A 27,733-nucleotide genomic window follows, 5' to 3' on the forward strand; every position below is an offset into this window, starting at 1 on the left:
GCGACGTAAAATGGTTTTTCTACGATTTAAGTGGTCAGTCAAGAAAATAAATTGCCTGCGGTGATAGCTGTCAATGCAACGCTAAACTGACACCACATTGCCACAAGTCCTTGATTGACATTATTTTCAAAAATGTCCAACCAATGGCGGAAAATTTGCATAAAACAAAAGCGTTATTACGGGTTATAAAATATGCCTCAAAAGTTAAAAAATTAAAACCTCGATTAAAAGATAAAGAAAAAATTGAAACAACTCTTTTAATTTCCTAGAAAATCTCATCTTTGTTTTTTAGTTGGTTTTCCTGTATCCCTTCAGCAGATACAGCTTTTATCCGCATTGACTCGATACAGTGGCTGACTAGGAAGTATGACACGACGCGCTGGGTACATGTTTAGTAAAACACATTATTCAGCGAGGATCTGTTGGTTTTCAGATTACAATGGAAGCCTGACCACATAATGTTAAACAAACTTAATTTATTATACCTCAAGCCCTGTTTAAAAATGGGACCACATTTGTCGGCGATTAGTGTATTACTAATTTTCATGAGTGTTGTTTAACGTCATATTCAAGAATTTTACATTTACACTATGACGCTCAATTGCATAGGTAGCGGAAGTTAGAGTAGATTGCGTGAACCACCGACTTTTGGCGATTTACTGGCAAATTTCCCTATTTGTGACGTGCAGGTAAGCCCACCGTAATGATGGGTTAGGGTTAGGGTCAGATTGTCACAGGAGCGTCTTCAATTGCTTACTTGTCCACGGCCCATTTGTAAAACACGAGATATTGATTTATATCTGTATTAATCCATTTATTAAACTAATGATCGACTGATAAATCAATTTGAATGATAACGAAACTGTTTTCCATAATATGCGAAAACTTTTTTCTTTAGAATATCGCCCATTGACAAAGAAGACTTCCTGATAAAGATGTCATACCTAAATGGAAAATTTTACCATATGAAGGATTTTGGATTAATACTTCTTTTGTGACGTCACAGCTAATATATTAACTGGAATTTTCAACACGTCCAGGAGTGAGCGTCAGCTTGCCCCAAGCAGGCTGTGACGTATCGTGATGGTTCCAGTGACTGATGGCCATAGTCGTTAAGATTGACCGCAGCATGCACGTAACGACTGGAATAGAACGTCAGTTGTGCCGCGCCGTTATTTCGCATTCATGAGCACTTAAGACTTGACACAGTCGAGTTAAGCTGAGTTGGGTGTTAAGCTCTCGTGTATGCCTTAGCATTAGACGCTCGTAAGGCAGACAAACACACAAACACACAAACATCGAACGAGACTTCACAAAAGCACCAATGTCCATAAAAATAAAGGAACGCGGACAATCTAAGTAGATCAACCTTTTAAAATACTGAGTAAGCCGGGAAAATGTTTTTGGAATAGTGCTACATACTTAAATACTTTTTCAGTTCTGCGCCACATGGTGTCACTGTGACCTGCATGATGACCAAAAAAGCGATAGCCCACAACAACAGCTTCTTCATCTTGAAACTCCTCACGATTCTTCTCTGCATCAACAGAGTTCGCCTGTCCTCGTCTGGTGGTTCTAGGTCGCACTGAACACCTGGGCTCGAGTTATAAACCGACACGACGAACAGGACGATACAGTGGCTGTCTAGGAAGTATGACACAATGTGCTGGGTACATGTATAGTAAAACACATTATTCAGCGAGGATCTGTTGGTTTTCAGATTACTATGGAAATAATGGATAAATCAATTTGAATGATAACGAAACTGTTTTCCATAACATGCGAGAACTTTGTTCTTTAGAAAATCGCCCATTGACAAAAAGACTTCCTGATAAAGACGTCATATCTAAATGGACAATTTTACCATATGAAGGCTTTTGGATTGAGACTTCTTTTGTGACGTCACAGCTAATATATAACCTGGAATTTCCAACACGTCCAGGAGTGAGCGTCAGCTTGCCCCAAGCAGAAAACACCAATGGTGCTTTAAGTGGCATGTGCAAAGTAAAATATCGCATTTTACACCTTATCGTAGCAAGTCAGCGAGATATCGAAGGCACTTTATACTTCCTATTATAATTACCCTATAAAACTTTTTCGTCTTAATTTTATATACAATGATGCTTCAGAAAAAGGGTTTTATATTATCATCACTTTACAGCCAAAATACTTTTGTCGATCTCGTCCCAACTAAGATTTGAAATGCGTGACACACAAAGTTATTTATTTATTGATATGATTGGTGTTTTATGCCGTACTCAAGAATATTTCTCTTATACAAGGGCAGCCAGCATAGGAGGAAACTCAAGAACATCCGTAGGCGGCTGGCAGACTTACCCAGGTAGGGCCGGAGTTTAAGTTTACATGAGCTTGACTTGAACTCACAGCGACTCAAACAAAGTAAATGGACGAACACATCGTTGTATCTAAACTACATCGGATATCATTAACTTGATGGTAGGTCATTTAGGACACATATATAGTAATACTCTAGCTGAGGTAAATTGACGAGAGGCCTATTTCACCGATTACGTGTGACCATTTGCCAATTATCACACTATGGTCGCTGAACTAGATTTACTCTCAGTGTTTTAAGTCTTTTATATCAATAGTGTTAATTGATTTATGCGATGGTTATTTAATGTTATCTATCCTCAAGAATTTGCCCCTTCTTCGACCTTGGTCGATTGCGTGATTAGAAGAAAGCAGAGTGCATGTTGTAAGCCACAAAAGCCCGTTATAGACGAGAGGTGAGGACGCATCTTAATTTAACTATACTGGTGTTGTATCGTGATGGTTCCAGTGACTGATGGCCATAATCGTTAAGATTGACCCCAGCATGCACGTAACGACTGGAATAGAACGTCAGTTTGACCTGACACAGCAGTCGAGTTGAGCTGAGTGGGGTGTTAAGCTCTCGTGTATGCATTAGCATTAGACGATGGTAAAGCAGACCAACACACAAACATCGAACGAGACTTCAGAAAAGCACCAATTTCCATAATTCCATATTAGTTCCCTAATAGTTTGTGTTATAGGTCGTTTTGGGAATTGGACTGATGATTATTTACCTGGACGAGATTATTGCTGTTACTAATTGACGGCCAGTATGCTAATGTCTGTTTGGACACATGGATCCAGTACAGTATAACACAACTCTGTGATGCTTACTCAGTGCCAGAAACTACTATGCGTACGGTACTGTGCGATACTGTGCGAATCACATTCGCTCAGTGTATAGCAGCTACTGTGCGATACCGTAAGCTTTAAGCGACGTGCTGTGCGGTAAATGGCTCTACCATTGTGCGTACATGTCTGGAATTAGCACACAGTACTTCTGGGTTTTTGGACATTTCTGAATAGTAATCACATAGTTTAGAACCGCACACTAGCGGTTTTCACGCCACGATTTGGCCGCTCTTAAAACAGTTCTTTATCACTGAATCTCTGTTTATCTGAAACAGCTTTTTATTGCCTAACACGAATCGAAACTTGTTAATTTGAAGTTGTTGAAGAGGGAATTATATTTACTGGCATGGCCTAAAATTTCTCTCAATAATTGAATTGGAGAGAGGCAACTGCTAAACTGAGCATTTTGTTGCTCTAGGTTACAATTGTCCAGTGCCAGTACATCAAGGTTATCATCCACTACCTTCCAGTGCAATTCACAAAACACTTTTCTATAATCAGCAAATCTCCCTAAATCAGGATAAACGAGCAACTAGACGGGAACGAAATTTTACGTAACTTAGGGTTCTCCTTGTTGATGATTTTCGCTTTTTTACATCGACAGAAAACAGTGAGCACTGGTTTACCCTGGGTACATCAGCTTCTCTTACCCATAAAACCAACCGCAGTCTTGTTTACCGGTTAACAACATCCAAATGAGTAAATACATCAGCAAATTAAAAAAAAAACAAGTCTTTGTAAAATTCATTAGGCAAAGTCGAAGACAAACCAATGACAGCTGAAGTCGAACTTCCTGTCTCAGAGGTCAAAATATCATCAGCGTAATACTGTCTTAAGCCACGATCACACGGTGCGATTTTGAGTCGAATAGTCGAAAGAAAATAAGGTATGCGCCTATTGCATACAATTGTAGTACACGTCAAATCGGATTGTCTGAAAGCGGATTATTCACAGTAAAAAGATGTGTTTTGTTCTGATGCAAGCGTTTCAGATATTTACGATAAAAGCACATGCCTTTATAACTAAACAAAGTGTTCATGAACAGACACCAGGGTTCAGTTATAAAATATAACACGGATGTTTATAACCGGAAAATCTGTTCTAATGTGTATAAAACAGACTGGTCCTTTTTTTATTCTAGTTGTCGAATTCAGAGAGTCTGTGCGATAAATTGCATTTTGTAAACGCAGCTTGAAGCGAAAATAGAACAGACCCATATTTCACCCTATATACAAGCCGAGCTCACACGATGCAATTGTTGGATTCTGAAACTAAATTTATATGAAGTTTGGTTAGGTCTTGTTTTTCGTTCGACAGGTCGACTCGACACTCGCACCACATGAATATCGAAATCGGTGAATGTGTCATCTTGAGTCCAGACAGAGATTCCCTCACTGTGTGCAAATAAATAAGATTGCCGCGATAAAAATGTCAAACATTCTTGGATCTGGGAGTAGAAACTGATGTACTTGTATGTGACCAGGCGTCAACCATTATCCACTTCAGGAATGAATAATCGCAAGAAATATTTCCAAAACAACGTTTAACAGAAACACGACCTCTGAAATAAGAATGTATCTAGTATAAAGAAACTAGAACGATTAATGCAAAGAGAATCTGTCAAGTTTTCAATGATGTCGCAAATGTAGAAAGACTAAGAGCATAGAGAGAGAAACCAGAGCAATGAAGACGATATTGTAATTGATGAATGGTCATACATAACTGGTGAAACATACGCTCATATTATCAGCGAGAATTACCTTAGCATACTTCAGTTCGTTACTGCGGCTGATATACATAGGCTTACTAGAAGACATGAAATTTAAAATTCTCCGCCGCATGGAATTTAAAAATCTACGTCAACCAGTGAAACGCAACTACGCACACCGGTTGCTGCACGACAAATCTTTACATGTAATTTGTCAGGGATAGGGACATCCCTTACCAAGTTCCTCGTCACCTTATAGAGGCTTGAAACCAATTAGCAGTAAGTTTATGCTTTTGTATTTTGACATGGCTGACAAGCAAGAATAATAAATAGACAAGGGATTTTCACAACACTTTGGACGGACGGATTGATTAGCACTTGGAAGCACAACAAAATCTTTGCTGGCAGTCTGACTGATCCGATCCCTGTGAGTTCAAGTCGTGCTCAGGCTGGCTTCCTCACCAGCCATACGTAGGAAGATCTTCTAGCAGCCCGCGAATGGTCGAGGGTTTCCTCCCACCATAATGCTGGCTGCCGTCGTATAACTGAAATATCCTTAAGCACGGTACGGCGTAAAACAACAAAGAATTAAATAACTTAAAATGATACGCGTGTGTATATGGGTAAAGAGTTGAGACTGCATGTACACTGAAGCCAGCTATTCAACGTACAGACACCTGACACATGTATTTCCCACGGTACTATACCAGTGCTGGTGAACGGCCATTCACCTGTAGCGGACAATAATGTGAAGATAGTTATCCAGGAATTCCTCTTTAAAATTATATTCCGATGGTGGGAATGGTGTGTACTATTCGGTTATAAAGCGGTGATTAATAAACATGCGCACAAAAACCACGTGCGACACGTATTCAGAGCAGTTTCCATGGCTTTCGAGTTACCGATGTTGTTACATTATTTTGAGAATTTGACACAATATGAGAGTATTTCAAGGCCTAGTTCTCTTTTCTGACCGACGTATTATCTAGGTCCTCTTTTGTATGTTACGCCTCAAAATGGAAAAATGAGGGGATTTCCCTACACAACGACAGTGGTTCAGTCTAATGAAATGAAGTACTGAAACTATATATTATGTCTGTCAGTCTCCACATGTCGTCTGTTATATTACATCCAGAAAGAGAACGGTCAACCACCAAAAAGAAAAAGACGTTTCAGTGAACAGTATTTTCTAATCCTTTAACCATGCTGTGCACATGGATGTGATCCAAGGGTGTTCTAATTGGATTGTTTTCATTCCCGTGCCAGGACCACGTTCCACTTCTTGGCCTCTGCGCGCTTCTTTTCACTCAGTTTCTAAATGGGTGTTCTTCGAGGGGCCTGCGTTCGGTGAGGTGGCGCACCGGTTCGGTTTGCGAGAATGTAGGTGCGGGCGGGGAATGTGCGGGCTGGTTATTTAGTGCAAAGCTCCAGGTGCCGCTTTACTTTTGAGAATTTGATCCCGTCCAGGTAGACCCGTTTTAGGCTGTGATTTTCCACGCCCTATCGCCCTCCCCTTTTGTTACTGCATTGCTTACTATGGAATGCCACATATAGTGGGTGTTATAATCTTTCTACCGTGAGTTTTTGGCCGGCTCAATCGCGTGTTTTCCTGGTGTATTATATCTGTTCCTCTTTTTCTTCACTCTTCATTATATATAAATGTGACTAAGTACGTGATTTGCATTTATATTTTGCGACTGGTTACACATGATTTGCATTTATATTTTGCGGTTGGTTACACATTACTGTCATTTCTGCCATGCAATTTATCTATTCTTGTTGATTTATTTGTTTATTTAATTGATTGGCCTTTCACACCTTACCCAAGAATATTTAACTTATACGACGGCGGCCAGCCTTGGGTTTCCATCCCCCAGGGCAGTGTCCCGAGGTGGGGGGAACCCACGGCCATCCGCAGGTTGCTGGCAAACCTTCACACGTAAAGCCCGAGAAGAATCCAGCATGAACTGGACTTGAACTCACAGCGACCGCATTGGTGAGAGACTCCGAGGTCATTACGCTGCGCTAGCGCACTAACCAACCTATTCTAGTGGATGTTATCATGTATGTCAAACGCGTGCTGTTGCTTCTTGTTAGTCATTGTATTTTTTCATACCTGTATGTTGTAAAGATCTCCTTGGGCAATACATCTTCACAAACTCATTTCATTGCTTCTGTCAATTTGTGCATGAACCTGAAATCATTAAAATGTGCGCCTGCGCAAAATGTTTTGTGGATCTGATACAGATTTTATGTCATTATCGCTGTTAAGCACAGCTGCTTCCTTATTTGTTATATGTTACATTTTCCCGCTACTTGATGCTCGGTTTAAAACCCGAAAAACTCAATCCTTTTCATTTCTTTCTGGTAATTGTTGGATCCACATAGTTTATTTTTCTTTCATGACGCACTCAATATTTCACTTATAGGACGGTGACCAGCATTTCTGTGGGAGGAAACCGCGATGATTCCGGGCGTAACCCACGACTATTCACAATTTGCTGACAGACATTAGCACGACTGGCCGAAGAGAAAGCCGGTGTGAGCTGGAGTTGAACAGAGATCACATTGGCGGGAGGTAACTTTGACATGCGCGTGTGTGTGTGTTCACGTCATGGGCGTTTCACACGTGATACGTTACGTGGTAACCATTGACACACGTGTGTGCAGGTGGTCGCCATTTCAGTGCTGGTGTGGTTAGCTATCGCCTTTGACAAGGGGTCGGTGCACGTGGTTTCCTATTTCACACGGAGTAGTTTATACAATAAACATTTCACAGGGTTTTATGCACCGGTAGCCATTTTACAAGAATGGAAATGCACCTGCTAACTAGTATCAGTGCAACTGTAGGATATTTGAGACAGATGAGTCTGCGAGTACTATAGTTTCGCACTGTTTTGCTGCTGATGTACATCGATTGGTTTTTATTTCCCAATATGCAGCTTAGTATTTGTTCTGACAGTTCTGGCAGCAACCTGCTGATGGTCGTGATTTTCCCTAGGCTTTGTCCAATTTCCTCACGCCATAATGCTGGGTGCCGGTCGTATAAGTGCAATATTCTTGAGTACAGCGTAAAAGATCAGCCAAATAAATAAATAAATGTATTCCAACATATAAGAGAAAAAGGAAACTTCACAACTTTCTTTTTGGGACGAATAAATCACATAAAACTACAGTTTTCCTAAGGCCCCAATGATCAGTCCGGAAATTGATAGCGGTCAAAAATAAATGTGTGTGGGGAATAACCCGACTGGGGTGGCTAAGCAGTCCTCGCGTTCCCGGTAAGTTCAATGTTGACGTCATTTCCAACACCATCCGACTACTGTCGGAAATTATGCATAAAAGAGAGTTATTATGATATATTTTTTTTCTAATTTTGTTTCGGCACATCTTTCTTCTTTTTTCGTAAAGATATGCTTTTCGTTTTGTAATGCTTTTCCATTCGTATCCTTTTAATGAAAAACTGTACAATCGACTTAAGTCAAAAGTTCAAAGCACTTTAAAATAATCTTTCTTACGTAAGAAAATTAGAATATTGCTTGACAACGTAAATTCTGTGGTAAAAATCATTGTAAAACAAATTTTAAACGGAAAGGAACATACCAAGTTTAATGACTGACATTTTTCCTGAAGTGTAAAGTCCCTGTGTGGTCCAGGGGACTGGTATACATTTTTTTACAGCGGGAAGCCTTTTCTCGTGTGTGTCATTCGTTCTGTGTAATATACCAGCTGTTATTAGATGTACATGTGCATCCAATTACATTACATCTTACTCCAACAGAGTAATTGTACTGGTGTTTTATAGCGTTGTATTATACATAATATGCTATTACGTTGGAGTGACATTTCTATTCAACCATCACTCAGAAATAGAAACATTGGAATCGCTGTTATTACACAAGTGTCAAAGATTATTTAAATAATGTTCACAAGATATTCGCTCTAGGTGATATAAATCATGTGTAACTAGTTGTTAAAGTTATTCCGGAACAGAGACTTAGAGTAAACTGCCAATAGCTTCTCCACTTTTACATAGTCTCTCCGTTTTACATAATCCCTCTTATGCAGATGTTTTTCTAACCGAGTAAAATTATGCTAAAAGATCAGATTCTACGGTGATCTTTTGTGATCCAGAAATCTCTACAATACTTTTTGGCTGAAATAATTCGTTTCAAGGTCAAATCAGTGAAGGCATTTATAGATCTATATCTATATGCATCTGTTTTGAATGATGAAATGTCGCAGTATAATGTGTGTTAAGTAACAAAAACCTTGTGACGTCGCTGGTCAGAAAAGTCCACCATAGAATAAAGTATTCATATGCATTTTACTAGGTTAAACACATTGCATCCAAGTATAAATAAATTCAACTATTTACATGAAAAGTGTTTAATGGACTTTCACTTGATACGTATTTCATTTTACAGTTGCCTTTGCCTTTAAAGGTTATGATCAGATACTTATTCATACAATTTAAATGCTACTTGTTAAAATGTGTTTATTTTCAATGAGATTTATGTAATGACATGTTCTTAAATAAAATTCTATATTTGGATTTGTGTATTTAGTTATAACAAATTCCATGTAGACGGGCTTGGACTTGTCAACCAGTCAGGTCTCTTAAAGGACAATCAGAGCTCTACCTGATTTCCACCCCTCTTATGCTGGTCGCCGTGAAATTTTCTTCAGCAAGGCGTAAAATACCAAATGAATAAACAATTAAATCGAGGACATTCTCGATTAAATGTGTTTATTATGTTACGACCCAAACTGTCTGCATTATAAAGAGATGGTTCGAAATACACGACAGTTTAGCCGCACAAAAAAGTAACCAAAACCAGCAGATTTTATTTTACAACAATTTATTAGGTTTAACAAGAACAGATACAAATACTAAAGTACTTAAGTTTAACAAGAAAGGATAGCAGCATCTATACAAACACTAAAGTACTTACATATTCAACGGTGTCAAGTCCAAACGGACGCATATATTCCACGATATATACCACACAGGCATAAATGCTCAGAGGCAAATTCACAAGAGGGATAATCCTCAATACAACTGAGTGTATGACGAAATACACACAAAATTCCACAGACAGCCACTGTTTGTGTGTTGAAAAAGCTGTTTAGAAAAATAGGCAATATGTTTAAGTTTGAACAGTAGCATTGCAGCAATTAATGTCTTATCTTTTGTGTACCATAGTAATTATTTTACAGCCTATTCCAAGGTTTAGTGTGATTACCTCAGAAGATTGTTTGGAAAAGCAAACTGAACATATCTTAAGGAAAAAAAATATGATTAATTTCTTTCTTCTTTTCTTTCTTTCTTTGGATTCCTCGAGAGCCTCACAGCTGTTTGGTTTTACCTTCACTTCGTGGCGACAAATTCCAAGGTTTTTCTGTGGATCAGTGTTGTGTTTTGTGCCAAGACTTGTTGTGGGCATACATGAAGGTATGGCAAATCAGCTCTCTCTCATCCATTCCATCACACGACTCTAGTTTGATCAATTTCTGTGGATCTTGACGAGCAATCTCAGTTCAGTGGACAAACTTGTGGCCGCCATACTTGGTGACAGTCTTTAGATGGCATACAATCTTCAGTGAGGCTCTCTACGGGCTTTCTCGCGTAGCTTGCAATAACCGGGATATACTACATATGGCTGATACTGCTACGTGTTCGGCTGAAATTGACAATGACTCCAATACTGACTCCAATTCTGTGGATGTTCAGGCCGATTATCGTTCCGAGCCTATAATTAACGAGCTACTATGCTACTTGTCGGATAAGCTGGATGTCTTACCAATTGACACGCTGGTGAAGTTATGTGACGATGTGTATAGTGATACTGAAATTTAAAATGCAAAGGATATCTTGTATAAGTGCTGCGGAAACCTTGTGACAAATAAAATTCGCAAGAGATCAGGTCCGAACAGAAAGGTGAACTCTCTTCAGGATATATGCAAAATGCTTCACGAATTGGAACCCAGTGATATTCCATGCTTTGTGGCTCGGCAACTGAGCAAGTTACCTCCCGTGTCAACAAATCATATTGATGTTTCCTCTCTCTTACGTGAATTGGCAGGAGTTAAGCTCCAGATGAATGACATTGTTAGCAAAATGGATGATCTAAACTCAACACAGATCAATGTTCCAAAAAAGTTGGACCGCTTGGACAGCAAATGTGCTAGTCCACCTACAAATAGAAAAACTCGATTCCTAGAGAAATCTATTACCAGTGTCGGTGAGTGCGCCTCCTCTAAGGATGATACTGAATTATCTCAGTCTACTCGCATCAACGAGTGCAATGATGTTGGTGACAGTCCGTTTGCTAATAAAAGCAAAACAGTCCCTTTGTCAGATATAACTAACAACACTGCTCCAAATGAGGCTTCCTGTGTAGACCAATCAATGGATAAATCTTACGCTGCTGTGCTATCAACTGAAGGATCACATCCTAGCCGTGCAACTCTGGAGTATGCTGGAAACGATTTCACAACAGTGATTAGAAACAAACCCCGACCAAACAAAAAACATGAATTGCGAGGTTTGCGAACCTATCCCCCTGTGGAAATCTTTATTACCAGATTGGAGCCAACAACCACTTCTAATGACGTAATCCAATTTGTTAAGGATAACTCAGGTGTTAACGTTGAATGTAAGAGGCTGGATACTAAATATGACACATATGCATCGTTTTGGATACGAGTAACGGGTAAAGTTTCGAATATGTTATTACGTTCTAGCTTTTGGCCCGATGAAGTACTGGTTCGAAAATTCTATAACCGCCGCGACTCGGATGCAACATGGTCCAAGCGAAGATTTAGGGAAGGTGACCATTACACCACCAACGGTTCTACACAGCGATATGCACGTGACCATGTGATGTTACAGAATGACTATTAGTGAATGTACTTTTTTGCGTCCCAGTTATGGTATTTATTTATTTCTGCTTGTGCCTTATCTCAATTTAACTTTCAACATGTCATTAACAGTAACCTCTTTCAACTGTAGGTCACTCAAGACCTCTATACAGGAAGTTAAACAACTATGTGACCTTAGTGATGTATGTGTTCTTCAAGAAACTTGGCTCAGAAACTCGGAACATGATTTACTGAATGCCATACACAATGACTTTTGTGGCTATGGTGTCTCGTCCATTGACGAAACCCTTCTAACTCCTGGGCGTCCCTTTGGTGGTATTGCTGTCCTCTGGAAAAAGTCGCTGGGAAGCTTGGCTAGTATTGTTGACTTCCATGACAATAGGCTGCTTGGCCTTCGTTTAGAGCCTGACTCAAGTAAACTATTGATAATTAATATATACATGCCTACGGATTGTACAGATAATATTGACATATTTAATGATTATCTAGCTAAGATAAAGTCTATTATTGAAGAATCTGACATTCCCAACGTTGTGGTCATGGGAGACTGGAATGCAGACCCAAATGCTTCATTTGGAAAAGAGCTGAAAGATTTCTGTACTGACTCAGGGCTGTATAATTATGACTTAAATCTTCTCCCGCACTCTACGTTTACTTATGTCAGTGATGCCCACCTGACCACCTCGTGGTTAGATCACTGCCTCTGTTCCCAGCATGTTAGTGATTCTGTAAACAATATTAATGTGTTGTATGATTTTGTTACTTCTGACCATAAACCACTGTCTATTAACATTTCTTGGCAAAATTTACCCCGCCTCTCTACTTCCAGCTCCAATCCAACTCGCCTGTTCATTGATTGGAGTAATCTTAATGGAAATGATATTGCTAGGTATACTTCTGTGACTAAACTCAAAATGAGATCTATAACAATTCCATCTGAGGCTCTGAATTGCATGCAACCTAAATGTAAAACACATTCTGAAGAGTTATCTCAGTATTGTCACAGTATTGTCACCGCTCTGCGTCAAGCTGGTTATGAAACCGTTGCAAAAAATAAGTCTTCTACTCGATACAATATTCCTGGTTGGAATGATCTAGTTAGTGACCTTCATGCTCATGCTTCATGCTCTCTTCCAATGCAACTCGGAGAAATTCTGGAAAGAGGTGAATAACACCAATGCTAAGAATATGTCTCTCCCTATCAGTATTGATGACACTCATGGTGAAGCCAACATAGCATCTCTGTGGAAAGATAAATATGAATCTATTCTTAACTCAGTCAGAAATACCAGAGCTAAGGATAAAGTACTTGAGTATTTGACTGAATGTAATGATGCTCCATTCCATAGATTTACTACTGTGGAAGAGGTGTCTGATAAAATTAAGACTTTAAAACTGGGTAAATGTAGTGGGCCTGACAGTTTGAGCTCTGAGCACCTAAAGTATGGTAGTCCTGAAGTTGCACATCATCTCACACTGTATTAATGCACTTATGGCGCATTCTTGTCTCCCCAAGGAACTTACTGATGTTTACATTTCGCCAGTAATTAAGAGTAAGTCTGGAAATATAACTTCCTCCGACAATTATCGACCTATTGCTGTCGCTACTACTATCTCGAAACTTATCGAAGGCCTTATTTTAGAAAAATATCTTAACTTCTTCGACACCTCAGATTTTCAGTTTGGTTTTAAAGCTAATAGATCCACCGATCAATGCATTTTTGTGTTAAAAGAAGCTATCAACTACTATTGCTCTAATGGCAGCCCTGTTTTTGTTTGTTTCCTTGATGCCAGTAAGGCTTTCGATCGCGTAAATCACTGGTGCTTACTGCAAAAACTGATTGATCGTAATGTACCTCCATGTATTATAAAGTTTCTCGAAGTATGGTTTAATACCCAAGAGTTCAGTATTAAATGGGGATCGTCCATATCGAGCCCTTTCCGTATCATAAACGGAGTTAGGCAAGGGGGGATTTTATCACCTACTCTGTTTAACCTATACCTCCATGAACTGGACGTTGCTCTGTCCGATAGTTGTGTTGGATGTAATGCTGGAGGTATATTTATCAATCACCTTATCTACGCCGATGATATGTGTATAATCTGCCCGTCTGCAAAAGCAATGCAAGCTCTCTTTAAAGTATGTGAAGAGTATGCTCTTTCCCATGACATAATTTTTAATACCCGTAAGACTGTGTGTTTGGTTATTAAACCTAAAACGTATAAAGATTTCAATCCCCCGCCTTTGTACCTTAATGAAAGATTGTTATCTTATGTCCAAGCGTATACTTACCTTGGGCACATTATTACTGACAATTTGTCTGATGATGCGGACATTCTGTCTCAGAAAAGAAAGCTCTGTATTAGAGCCAACATGTTGATACGTAAGTTTAGTTCTTGTACTCAGCTTGTTAAAGTACAACTTTTTCGTAGTTTTTGTTGCAATATATACTGTTGTCAGCTTTGGTATACTTTTCTGAAAAAGGTTATAAGCTCATTACGGGTCACTTACAATAATGCATTTAGATGGTTAATGTGTTTCAGGCGCGATTGTAGTGCCAGTTTTATGTTCTGCGTTAATGGTGTACCGTCCTTTGGTGAATTACTGCGCAGGTCAGTGTATTGTTTCAGACGGAGACTTATGTTTACTGACAATTCCATCGTAATAAAACTCCTGAATAGTGACGCCAGTATAACATCTCGGCTTCAGGAGAGGTGGTCAGTTTTACTATACTGATGTGAAGTCGGTATATGTCGCCAATGTTATGTGTATATAATTAATTTTTTTTTTTTTTTTTTTTTTTCTTTGTGTGTGTGTGTTTATCTTTTTTTTATATGGACAATTCAGTCTGAAATAAAGCTCTGTCTATCTTTCTTTTTTCGCTCCACATACCAGTGCAGATATATGTGTTATCTGTGTGCCAATCTTTGAGTGTTGAAAAATTTAAGAAAAAAAGGCAATATGTTGAAGTTAGAAGGATAGAAACAAATAATGCTTTACCGTTGTGTGACAGTTATGTTTACAGCCTATTTAAGGCTAAGACCCGAATAAAGTGATTAAATATGAAGATTGTCTTAAAAAGCAAACTGAACATATAGGGAAAAAATATGAGTAATTTCTTTCTAGCTTTGTTTCATCAATAGGCATTGGTTTATGTAATGTTGATATTGCTTCGGGTTTTTTTTTTAAATGTATAAATGTTCAAAGGGTAATGAGAGAAATTATCTTCACACATAACTGCAGAATTGTGTTTTTTGAAAGCCCCATTTAGGAAAATAAATTTCAAGTAAAAATTATATTTCACGGTTTATGTTGATTTGATTGAATGATTGTAGATTCATGTACTTCTGTTTGCCTATGTGTGAGCTTGGAGGGTAATAATAGACAAAGGGTTCATGACCCACGTGGTTCTTGAAGTCTCCCTGACAACAACCTGTTGCATGGTCTTACATCATTTTTATCTAGCACTTGTCATAGTGTTTCCTAGTCACATCCTGTTTTTTCTCCATGAACTTTGCTACCGTCCACCCTTGACAGTCTGCAGTTGTATAAGTAAAAACAAGTGTTCCATTTGAAGTATATAGTGTATTTACTTATTTGATCGGTGTTTTAGGCTGTATTTAAGAATATTTACTTTGCTTTACGGCAGTCAGGTTTATGAGTAGAACCAACGGTGCAGAAACGCTGGAAAACAACCAAACCTTGTCAAGTAACTAATTAACCTTCCAACAAAAAGTCGTTACCGATCCAGCGGAAAGAATCAACAGATCCCAAATAGTAGATATAATACGGAATGTAGTGAGTCAACATTGCTCCAAATAGTAAATATAAAACGGAATGTTGTGAATCAACAGTACTCCAAATAGCAGATATAAAACGGAAGGTTGTGAATCGACAGTACTCCAAATAGTAAATGTAAAACGGAAGGTTGTGAATCGATAGTAATCCAAAAGTAGATACACCACGAATGTCGAGAATCAACAGTGCCCCAAAGAGCAGACATACAACGGAAGGTTGTGAATCGACAGTACTCCAAATAGTAAATGTAAAACGGAAGGTTGTGAATCGAGAGTACTCTAAATAGTAAATATAAAACGGAAGGTTGTGAATCGACAGCACTCCAAGTAGTAGATTCACCACGGAATGCCGTGAATCAACAGTACACCAAATAGCAGATATGCAACGACATTTTGTGAATCGAAAGTACTCCAAATAGTAGATAAACAACGGAAGGTTGTGAATCGACAGTACTCCAAATAGTAAATGTAAAACGGAAGGTTGTGAATGGACAGTAATCCAAAAAGTAGATACACCACGGAATGTCGAGAATCAACAGTGCCCCAAAGAGCAGACATACAACGGAAGGTTGTGAATCGACAGTACTCCAAATAGTAAATGTAAAACGGAAGGTTGTGAATCGAGAGCACTCTAAATAGTAAATATAAAACGGAAGGTTGTGAATCGACAGCACTCCAAGTAGTAGATTCACCACGGAATGCCGTGAATCAACAGTACACCAAATAGCAGATATACAACGGAATTTTGTGAATCCACAGTATTCCAAAAAGTAGATAAACAACGGAATGTTCTGAATCGACAGTACTCCAAATGGTAGATATACAACGGAATTTTGTGAATCGACAACACTCCAAGTAGTAGATACACCACGGAATGCCGAGTATAAACAGTACTCCAAATAGCAGATATACAACGGAATTTTGTGAATCGACAGTACTCCAAATAGTAGATAAACAACGGAAGGTTGTGAATCGACAGTACTCCAAATAGTAAATGTAAAACGGAAGGTTGTGAATCGACAGTAATCCAAAAAGTAGATACACCACGGAATGTCGAGAATCAACAGTGCCCCAAAGAGCAGACATACAACGGAAGGTTGTGAATCGACAGTACTCCAAATAGTAAATGTAAAACGGAAGGTTGTGAATCGAGAGTACTCTAAATAGTAAATATAAAACGAAAGGTTGTGAATCGACAGCACTCCAAGTAGTAGATTCACCACGGAATGCCGTGAATCAACAGTACACCAAATAGCAGATATACAACGGAATTTTGTGAATCCACAGTACTCCAAATAGTAGATAAACAACGAATGTTCTGAATCGACAAAACTCCAAATGGCAGATATACAACGGAATTTTGTGAATCGACAACACTCCAAGTAGTAGATACACCACGGAATGCCGAGTATAAACAGTACTCCAAATAGCAGATATACAACGGAATTTTGTGAATCGACAGTACTCCAAATAGTAGATACACCACGGAAAACCGTGAATCGACGGTACTCCAAATAGCAGATATACAACGGAAGGTTGTAAATCGACAGTACTTCAAATAGTAAATATAAAACGGAAGGTTGTGAATCGACAGTACTCCAAATAGTAAATGTAAAACGGAAGGTTGTGAATCGACAGTACTCCAAATAGTAGATATACAACGGAATGTTGTGAATCGACAGTACTCCAGATAGCAGACATACAACGGAATGTTGTGAATCGACAGTACTCCAGATAGCTGATATACAACAGAAGTCTGTGAATCAACAGTACCCCAAATAGCAGACATACAACGGAATGTTGTGAATCGACGGTACTCCAAATAACGGATATACAACAGAGTTCTGTGAATCAAAGCCTTTGCAAATGGTAGATACACATGAAAGCATTGTAAGTCAGCAACATATCAAGTTGCAGATATATATTGAACCATGTAACCTTACACTGGAAATCTCTACCCGTATGTTGTATTGTTACACTAAGAACGACTGTCAACGTACAATGTTACCTTACTTTTTACCGCAGTTCCTGGTGTAAGTACACAGTAGAACTGATATGTATTTACAGCGCTCCACAAATTGTAGATTTACATGTATTTACGTTGGTAACAAAATTGCCAGTAGTTATCACCGTAAAATTGCATTTTAATATAATAAATTAGTGTTGTTTTACAAGGAAAGTTGTGTATATAAACGGTAGTCCCGCCACTGTAAACTAACAGCAAAACGTGTTGATAACGAAATTGCCAACACTTTTTGCTGTAGATTTATATCATTATTTTTTACAGTGCATCTTAATTTACTTAACGGCCAACAAGCGTTTTAAAAGGTATTGACATACCCGTAACACTGATTGCATTCCATTCCTTATATATTTCTCTACTCAGCTTTCTCGGTACCTTCAATGTGGTGTTTTAAACCCTGTGATATCATACCACGTACGTGTACGTGGGAAGGTCTGCAGCAACCTGTGGATGGTCGTGGGTTTCTTCCAGGGCTAGGCCAGGTTATTTCTCTACCCTATGCTGGCCGCGATTGTATATGTTGAAAAGGAAGTAAACACCAATCATCTATATATAGATCACACCTGTTATGAATGATTATTTAAAACTTTGATCAAAGCTTTAAAAAATATACATGCAATGAGGTGCATTTGTTACAGTAAATGAGGCTTGCAATGAAGACGTTCTGGATAGAAAGAGTTGGGTTATTTCGGAATGCCCCCGTTAAGGGAGGCGACTGTATTAAACAACGCATGCGTATAAAATGCTTTTTACTGTTTTACTCGAGCTTCTGGTTATGATAACACAGAATAAGTGTGTTGGTATAAGTATTATTATTTGCTATGGGATTAAAACAAAAAACGGTCCGCTGACACTAAGTATATTCCGTTATGCTCCGTGAAAGGTGTTATTTAGCTTTTTAACATGAAAACATGAAAGGCCTCATGCCTCTAGAGATCGCGAGAGGACGGCTTACGGAATATGCATGAACACAATCGTGAGTGCCTGTTGAAGAATCAGTGTGTTGTTTTGAGAAATTCAAGTAGAGATTATACGTGGGCCACTAGGAAGCCGGCCAAAAAGAAAGTAATTCTGGGCGAACGTAAACACTCAGTGCAATTCTGACGTTTGACATTATAACAGGGAAGCTATGTTCTGTTTTCACAGAAGGCCTACTCAGAGACATTTATCACTTCCGACAAAATCTTCAGGATCCAGATTATTGCTGTTGTGTATGAACCCTGATAAAATACAAGCCAAGATTTCTTCTTAAAAATTATCTACGGTGAATTTATTTATTGATTGATTTGATTGATGTTTTATGCCGTACTCAAGAATATTTCACTTATACCACGGCGATCACCATCAGGGTGGAAATCGGTCAGAGCCGGAGGAAAACCCACGGCCATCCGCATGTTCTAAGGTGAATTAACACAGAAATGCTAGATGCATGTAATATACTATACCAGGTCGTTCGATAAGTGCTAACGGCTGTTGATTTCTAGGTCATTCGATAACTGCTAACGGCTGTTGATTTCTAGGTCGTTCGATAACTGCTAACGGCTGTTGATTTCTGGCGGCATTGGACAGATATCCACACAGGATGATCATAACGCAGATGGTCTTGTAAAGTAACTCCATCTTCTTAACAGCTCACAGGGCTTTACTCAGAAGTGCGTTGTAGAGTCGCTACTGTACACACGCGATCTGTGAAAGTCGGGGTTTCAACTTACTACACGAAGCGGATATAAAACATGTATAATTCATGAATTTCGCAGTTCTTGCACTGGACAAAAGTAAAGTAGCACAGCCCAATTCAGCTTCAAAAATTTACACACGTGACATTCGTGTGATACGTGTCTTTATATAAATATAAATGGAGTTATTCTTTAGCTAGATGAAGGAAAGCTTTATATTGTAAAAAGGACTTGTCTCCTTGGTCAGTTCATTATCCAAAACCCATAATGATGCTTCAGATCTGACTGGTTGTTACAGTCTTTGACTGACAAAACGACAGCTTTCACATTTCAACACATATTTTGGCAAGCTAGCGACGAACTTTCCCACGTGTAATGTACAGGTGTGCAAACCATTGCGGGAGACAGATAGTCTTCAGCTAAGGTGCTTTCTATTTCCACAGACGTTGCTTTATTTTGTGGCAAAAGTGTGAGAGAAGGTATGTTGAGAAGGTATGGCGGTTTTATTTGACATTTTTAACTGTTTTCTGTCGGTTTGTTATTTTACTCTGAAACCTGGCATCGGTAATCTCCTTATGCATTCGCGAAAGACGTGGCAAATAGACTTCATCTGTCCTCGTTAGCTTCATTGTAAACAGTGCTCACAAGGAAAGCAACAACGGAGTGAAGTAAGTAGTCCCATTTAAGCCCATTGGATCGGAAATGTGTTACTTACGACTGTTATCCATCACACACAAGGCCCAGACATCGGAACAGGCGAAGTTTTAGACAAACCTTGTGCACGCCAAACAAGCCGACTACACCTAAAAAATTAATCTGTTAATTTTAACAGAGTCTGTTGTCTGAGTGATACTAGATTGTAATCTGTTATAACATAGGACTGTGTCATATTCAACATAATATCCTGTTAGTGGAATACAATCTTTATGTTGAATTAATAGAATATGAGCGTTTTACGTAACAGAATAATCTGTTATGCAAAATACACTCTAGCATCACCCAGACAACAGATTTTCTGTTAGAATTATCCGATTAATTTTTTGGGTGCAGATGTCATATTAAACCCAGATATAGGCATGCTGCTATTAGACTGTCCATATATAAGAACGATGGGAATGAATTATGGGACAGTCGGCCTGTACAACACCAGAACATGGCTCCAAGGACCATTCTTAACATCTATATATGTCTGATTAAATTAATTAAATACAGTGAACGCCGACATATTCAGGGGAGGTTTTGGTGGCGGGCGTTTTGACTATAGAATTGTTAAAAAACGGTGACATATTGGATATGGGACGGAGTTATGTCCCCCAACGTGTTTTGACTGAGGGCGACACCTGTTACCTAAACTGCTATCGACTTACAGGATAAGACAGCACCTGGCTAAAACATCTTTCAGTCGAAAGCAGATACTCAAGCTTTCTCAACAGCATCAAACTATTTTGATGACATTTCACAGAATAACATGTAGAATAAAATAACAATGCTGCACAGATGGCTGGTATGAACCATCTTGAGAATTTTATCCAGTCAAACACGATGCTATCAGATTACGTGGTCTAAGCTGTGACGTAGCCTTTACCCATTCACTCCGTGAAGTGACGTGTTATAACACAGAACTACTGCATAAGACATCGCTTTGGTATAGTTTACAACGATTTAGTTACGTGTAGCCAACGGGCCATTTCACACAGTGTTGTGGGGCCAGTCTGTATTATTTTACGGGTCACCACAGACGCAAAATCAGTTGATTTACAAGCCCTATACTATTCAACGATGGTCCCAAGCCGAATCCATCTCCTCAAGTACATTTTTATCGTTCAGCATTTGGTCGGCAGTCTCTAAATAACAAATGTCAGGTGCGTTCTGTGACGTCTGCGATAATTAGGTCAGCTCTGCTTTCATCTTGGATGTCACCGCTACAATCTTGAAGCATATAATCCAGCGACCATGTAATGCCTAGATCAACCTCAGTGGTGCTTATTTCCGTTTGTTTCAGAATTGAGCATGAATATAGTGGTACAACAATACTAATGTAAATTATAAAGATTTAAGCGGGGTCAAAATCACCAGCATAACCCCTCCGGGGGCAACGGCCTGAGCCAGGAATATCCCGGCGGTACATCTGCAGCCAGGCTATTTAAACAGGATACTTTCCTTCTATTTTATGCAAAACTAATCTGTGGAATCACCGGATTAACGGATAAGAGCTTAAACTACCACAAAATTGCAAGCATAATTTTCGTCATTACAACAAATCTGAATCAAATAAAAGACGGTGGTACTTGATCGCACAAGAATGTCCTTCCCACCGCGTCTTATGCTGGGAGGACACTGGATAGGGCTCGAAATATAGCCTCAACCATCTGAAGGTTTTTAGTCATATAGACTTCCTGATATTTCCAGTGTTGATGAATAAAAATTCATCATCAATGGTGGGTGTTATGGTTTATGAATTAGACGCCTGTGGAAGTTTCGCATAGTTTTTGTCGTCTTTCAGTACTATTCATAGAATTTATCCAGGCAATTCTGTCAAAGAATTTATATTCATAGAATTTATCCAGGCATTTCTGTCAAGGAATGAATATTCATAGAACTTATCCAGGCAATTCTAACAAGGAATGAATATTCATAGAATTTATCCAGGCAATTTAATTAAGGAGTGAGAGCATCACAGATAGAAGTAACGTGTCCCGTTCATTTATAACGTCATGGTTAATGAACATGAGCAATAGAGTCACGAGTGACAGGTGTTCAGATACAGGCTCAGTTCAGATCCTCACGGATTTCTGATGACCCAACATTACTCTGTAGGGTACATAACATACAATGTAAAACAACAATAGTATTTCAAGGTCTAGTGTTTTTGCAGCGTCATATTCCCGGTGTTCTCTTTAGTATGTCACGGATCAGTGTGGAAAACTGTGGGGATTCCCCATGAAAAAAAAAAGGTTATCCTTACGCTCTTACTATCAGCGGGAATATATCACCATGCTCAGCTCGTTACAGACTGAAAGACGTCCCTATGTAGAGGCGTTCTCGCTGATGATATGAGCGTAGGTTATCGCGGGATTATCCGTCATCGGCAAGCATATATATTTATCTACTTACTGGATTGGTGTTTTACGCCGTATTCAAGAATATTTCACCTATTGGACGGCGACCAGCATTATGGTGGGAGGAAACTGGGCAGAATCACGATGAACGAATCTGTGATCGTGCACATTATAGTGGCGATCACACTGGAGAAGAGACTTATCGCTGTCTCCATACATAATGTCACATGGAGAATGCCTGCGGTTCAACGCCTTTAACACAGGGCACCCTGCCTTCAATGCTAGCCAATCAGTGTCGATTCTGTATCCTTTTAAAAAGTCGTATGCTGTGTACTCATTTAAATACGAAAGTCATTTGCAAAATTTTAAAAAATGTTGTAATGGGTAGGATGGTTTTATGTTTCATGTATTCAGCCTCCGCCCACTTTGCCGGGTTACAGTTTTGGTACTGGTGATGTTTGGAACATTAGCGAGTGCCAGTCCCTCGATTCGACTGATTTACTCCAAAACGGTATGGGCGTCAAAAAATCTTTATTCTACCACTAAAATTAGAAGATAAATATTGAAATCCTATGAAAAAAAAATAGGACACAGCAAACTCTGAAACTGCTTGGATAACTCTGGTCCTGTTCTTCTCTGGAGGAAGCAAACTGTAACGTGTAAGCTGCATAACGCCAAGTTAGGCTCCTCGGTATTGTAGCTTAACTAGACACTGGCGGGATCTATAACACCTAAGTAAAAAGTGGCCCAAAGATTCTTCCGCTTGTCAGTGGTCACATAATCCCGTAGCGCGGAAGTTTAATCTGCGCAGACGTCCGTGTAGTGGGCGGATTGTGCAAAGGATCCTATAAAGCTTATCAGCCTTACGACCTCTTAGTTGAATAAAAGCATAACAGACAGATGGTTTTTAATCACAATAAAATCGATCTTCACGACTACAGTTTTGTATAAAGCATTATAGTCGAAAGTGACAATTTGACCTTCTTTTAAGTCGTGATACTTAAGCTCGTCAATCAACACAAGGGAATACGCACAAGAATTTCCGCACCTAATTTCGTGTCTCTTTTCTTCTACCTCTAAAACAATTTTAAAAATTCAGAACACTTTAATCACATGTATAGTAAAACACATTATTCGGCGTAGATCTGTGGGTTTTCAGATTACTATGGAAGCCTGACCACATCATTTTAAACAAACTTGATTTATTTAAATCGCCAAGGCCTTGTTTTAAAATGTAACCACAGTCGTCGGGGATTAGTCTGTTTTTAATTTTTATGAGCGTTGTTTAACACCAAAGTAAAGCATTTTACATTTATACGATGACGCTCAATTGCATAGGTGGCGGAAGTTGGAGTAGCCTGTGTGAAAACACCTACCTTTGGCAATTTACAGACCATCTTCCCTATCTGTGACGTGCAGATAAGCCCACCATACTGATGTAGGACAAAAGTGGACTTCACTGAACGTTTGACTGAACAAATATTATCAGTTATATAATATATCAATTGCTTAATTGTCCACGGCACATATGTGAAGCTCGTGATAATTATTAATATCTTTATTAATTCATTTATTAATCTATTCATCGACTGATAAATCACTTTGAATGATAAGGAAACTTTTTTTCCATACTATATTTTCTGTAGGCTTACCCACGTAGGGCCGGAGTTTAAGTTTACATGAGTTTGACTTGAACCCACAGCGACTCAAACAAAGTAAATGGACGAACACATCGTTATATCTAAACTACATCGGATAACATTAATTTTCTGGTAGGTCATTTAGGACACATATATAGTAATACTCTAGCTGAGGTAAATTGACGAGAGGCCTATTTCACCGATTACGTGTGACCATTTGCCAATTATCACACTATGGTCGCTAAACTAGATTTATTCTCAGTGTTTTAAGTCTTTTATATCAAATGTGTTAATTAATTTATCCGATGGTTATTTAACTTTATCCTCAAGAATTTTCCCCTTCCGGGCCGGCAGGAAACCCACGACCATCCGCATGTTCTAAGGCGAATTAGCAGAGAAATGCTAGATGCATGTAATATACTATACCAGGCTGGGAGTTAACTGCAAACGGCAGTTGGTTTCTGGCATCAGTTGGCAGACATCCACACAGGATGATCATAACGCAGATGGTCTTGTAAAGTAACTCCATCTTCGTAACAGCTCACGGGTCTTTACTCAGAAGTGCCTTGTAGAATCACTACTGTACACACGCGATCTGTGAATGAGGGGGATAATAAAAATCTCAAAGATTGCTTAACATGTTTATAGGTGCATTTGTCACAAGTGCCAGTCGTGTTACGGTAAGCTGATATCTCGTTCTGATTCAATCATATAGCGCTTCAGTGTCAGACAGCCATATGCATTGTGTCTGTAGCGGAACTGAGGATCAGCGATTCTGACATAATACACTCGCAGTAGTTCTGAGCTTGACAGTACTGTAAATGACCTAAAATTTTGTCCAAAACATGTGCATGTTTAAGGGCAAATAAATGTGTTAAAATATTGCTTTTGGTGTGAAACTTACAATTTTCTACTAGGATATCATCCAACCTTCTAAACATACCTCAAAGCAACATTCTCAGATCAAGGGAATCCTCCGAATCAGATTGCATACCCAACTTTGTTATGGGCGAAAGTTTGGGCCATTTACCGTACTGCTGTCTCGATTTTGTCAATAGATAATCAGGCTGAACCACAGGGGAACGAGCCAGTTTTTCTAGATTTTCTTTTCTTCAGCGGTGCCTTTCAAAAACCGCTCTGTCACTTCACTTATGTCTACCTTTCCAAAAGCGCACAGACAGAAACTTGTGTAACAAGGGTATATACCAGTAATGATCCTCACTGTGATAGTATAGTTGATTTACTCACGGCACGTTTAAGTCTGAGCCGTGGCACCTTACTATACACGGAGTCTGTTGTTGCGTCCGGAAAAGCCTTGGGATGGTAAAAATGACGAGTTTCATATTGTGGACTTCTTGTTTAATTGCCTGGATACAGGCTGCATCGATAAATGATGCAAGAGAAGAGGCTTTTCATCCAGGTAGAGTGTATTGCTGTTTTACATTTGATAAAGGGTTAATATCATATTGTATTTGTTTAATAGCTGTTAGGTTTGTACATGGATGAAGTTAGATTAATTAGTCTAACTGAGTTGTTTGATATTCTCCCGTGGGCCCCTGTGACCCAGGGATTAGCGTAGTGTTGTCTGTTCGTTTTAGGGAGTCGCCTATTTTCAGCTGCCTGTAAAATTAGTCATACTCGCTACCAACATTGCCTTTAGTCAGTGACACGTAACAACATAAGCTGTACACATTGATATATTTGAAGTTCACATTATTGCATGAAATTGCCGTTAGAACACATTTTGTAATTCATAATGTTAAAGTCCATAAAACCCGTTTCGACAGCAAGACTCTATTGCCTCGAGTGATGTCATAATTATTAAAAAAAACAGTGGCATGCTGAATACTGAGCGCAGTTCAACATGTTTTGATGGCGCGCGACACGAGTTTCCTAAACTGCTCCCAAAATCGATCTTACTGTAAACCCTGTTTCTGCCTCTTTCATATTTGAAATTGTCTACAGGTTTTAGTATGATATAACCTTAATAAATGAATAAATTTTATCTGTTGTAGTATATTATCTCACGGCAGTATGGTTTTAAAGTTGGGTGTTAGGAAATTATCTTATAAAAACAATGTAGTCTATTCGCTGAGAGTGTAGTGTAGGATGTGTTACTGCGTGGAGTCTGTTCTTACTGCATGTTGGTGCATCTTTTGTAAAGTAAATTACTCTCCACGCCCATTGCCTAGCATGCCACTGGTTTTTGAATAATTATGACGTCACCCTAGGCAATGAGTTCTTGCAGTGGAAACTTACCTTATGGAGTTTAACATCATGAATTAGCAAAAAGTGTTCTAATTTGATTTTGAATTTGCAAGAATTTGAACTGCCAACATATCCATGTGTAGAGCTTGTGTTGTTACTTGTCACTAGCTTAAAGCAATTTTGGTAGCTAGTATGACTGACTACAGACAGCTGAATATAGGCGCCTCTTTAAAGGAACTAAACTACAGCGCGCCAAAACACGTCAGGGGCCTTTCATCAATGTGAAGTTAACATCCAGCTCATGTGGCTTCATCTCCACTCGCTTGTGAGAGTGTCTGTCACCAATTTGCAGATGGTTGTGGGTTTCTCTCAGGCTCTGCCCGATTTCCCCCCACCATAAAACTGACCACCGTCGTATTAGTGAAATATTTTTGAGTATGGGGTAAAGCACCAAACCAGTCCAATCCAAGTTGACACTCTCCTGTGTTTGGTGGTAATAAAATGAATCTCAAATTGGCCGGCGTCAGTTACAACCAGTAGAAATGCGCACATTTTGCCAATCTAAGCTCACCATGGTCATTTCACTGTTCTCGCCTGTCCCATAGAGGAATTGAATATCAGATAACAGTCAGATAACATCTGTACGTTTTCAATGCCCATTAGGCCTATTCCATGGAATTTATTATTTGCTTTGCAAACGATGTTTTATGTTGATGGAATGTACTTGAAGCTTCGGCTACCTGTATATATGTCTTCTTGACAAGAACAGTAATCATGGTGTCGTTTTCTTTTCCATTTGGTTTGTCCTTCTTTTTGGGCAGCTAACGTCAAAAGATTGGATCATTCTTCGCCACCTTAATATAAAGCTCTCGTTTAGTCACTATCTGACTAACTATCAATAACTATCTGAACTCCTAAAGGCGAGTCAAGCGTAGGAAACAGTGACTGATATTTGGGACATCAGCTAACTCCTAGAGCTTCTTGCTGACCTAGTTGCTCAACTTTGGAAATTTCGTAGCCTAATCCTTCTAATCGGCTACAACAAGTTTTAACGGCCCTTATCTTTTATTTAACTTTTCCCAAATCTTATAAAGATAATAACAGACTTACAGCATAAAGAGTAAAACCAGAGCAGGGGGGGATAGTCTTATAGTTGACAAATGGTCGTACATAATAGGTAAAACCTCTGATGACCTCCGGCTTGATTGCTTGTATCGGATGGCCTTTTGCCTATACATGGGTCATCTGTTGATTCCCCAGAGGGAAGGGAAATACACTGACATGACAGTGGTTACATCAGAAAACTGTCTGTAACAAAATACATAGGACAGAAATATTGCTACCAAATTTTTTCGGCAGCCATCCAGGCAAAGATTTTTTTTATTTCTGACTCTGGAAATGAAATGGAAGTCCACGATGTTGTAAGGCGGAATTTTGGCCAAAAGACCAAGCCTCTCAGCATAGAGAGCAAGTACAGAGAATCGACGAGAGTGTTATTGTTGGCAATTGGTCAAGAAGAGGCGCGGAGCTATGGACACCTTAGCCTC

The sequence above is a fragment of the Liolophura sinensis genome, chromosome 2 (assembly GCF_032854445.1).
Source record: "Liolophura sinensis isolate JHLJ2023 chromosome 2, CUHK_Ljap_v2, whole genome shotgun sequence".
NCBI lineage: Eukaryota > Metazoa > Mollusca > Polyplacophora > Chitonida > Chitonidae > Liolophura > Liolophura sinensis.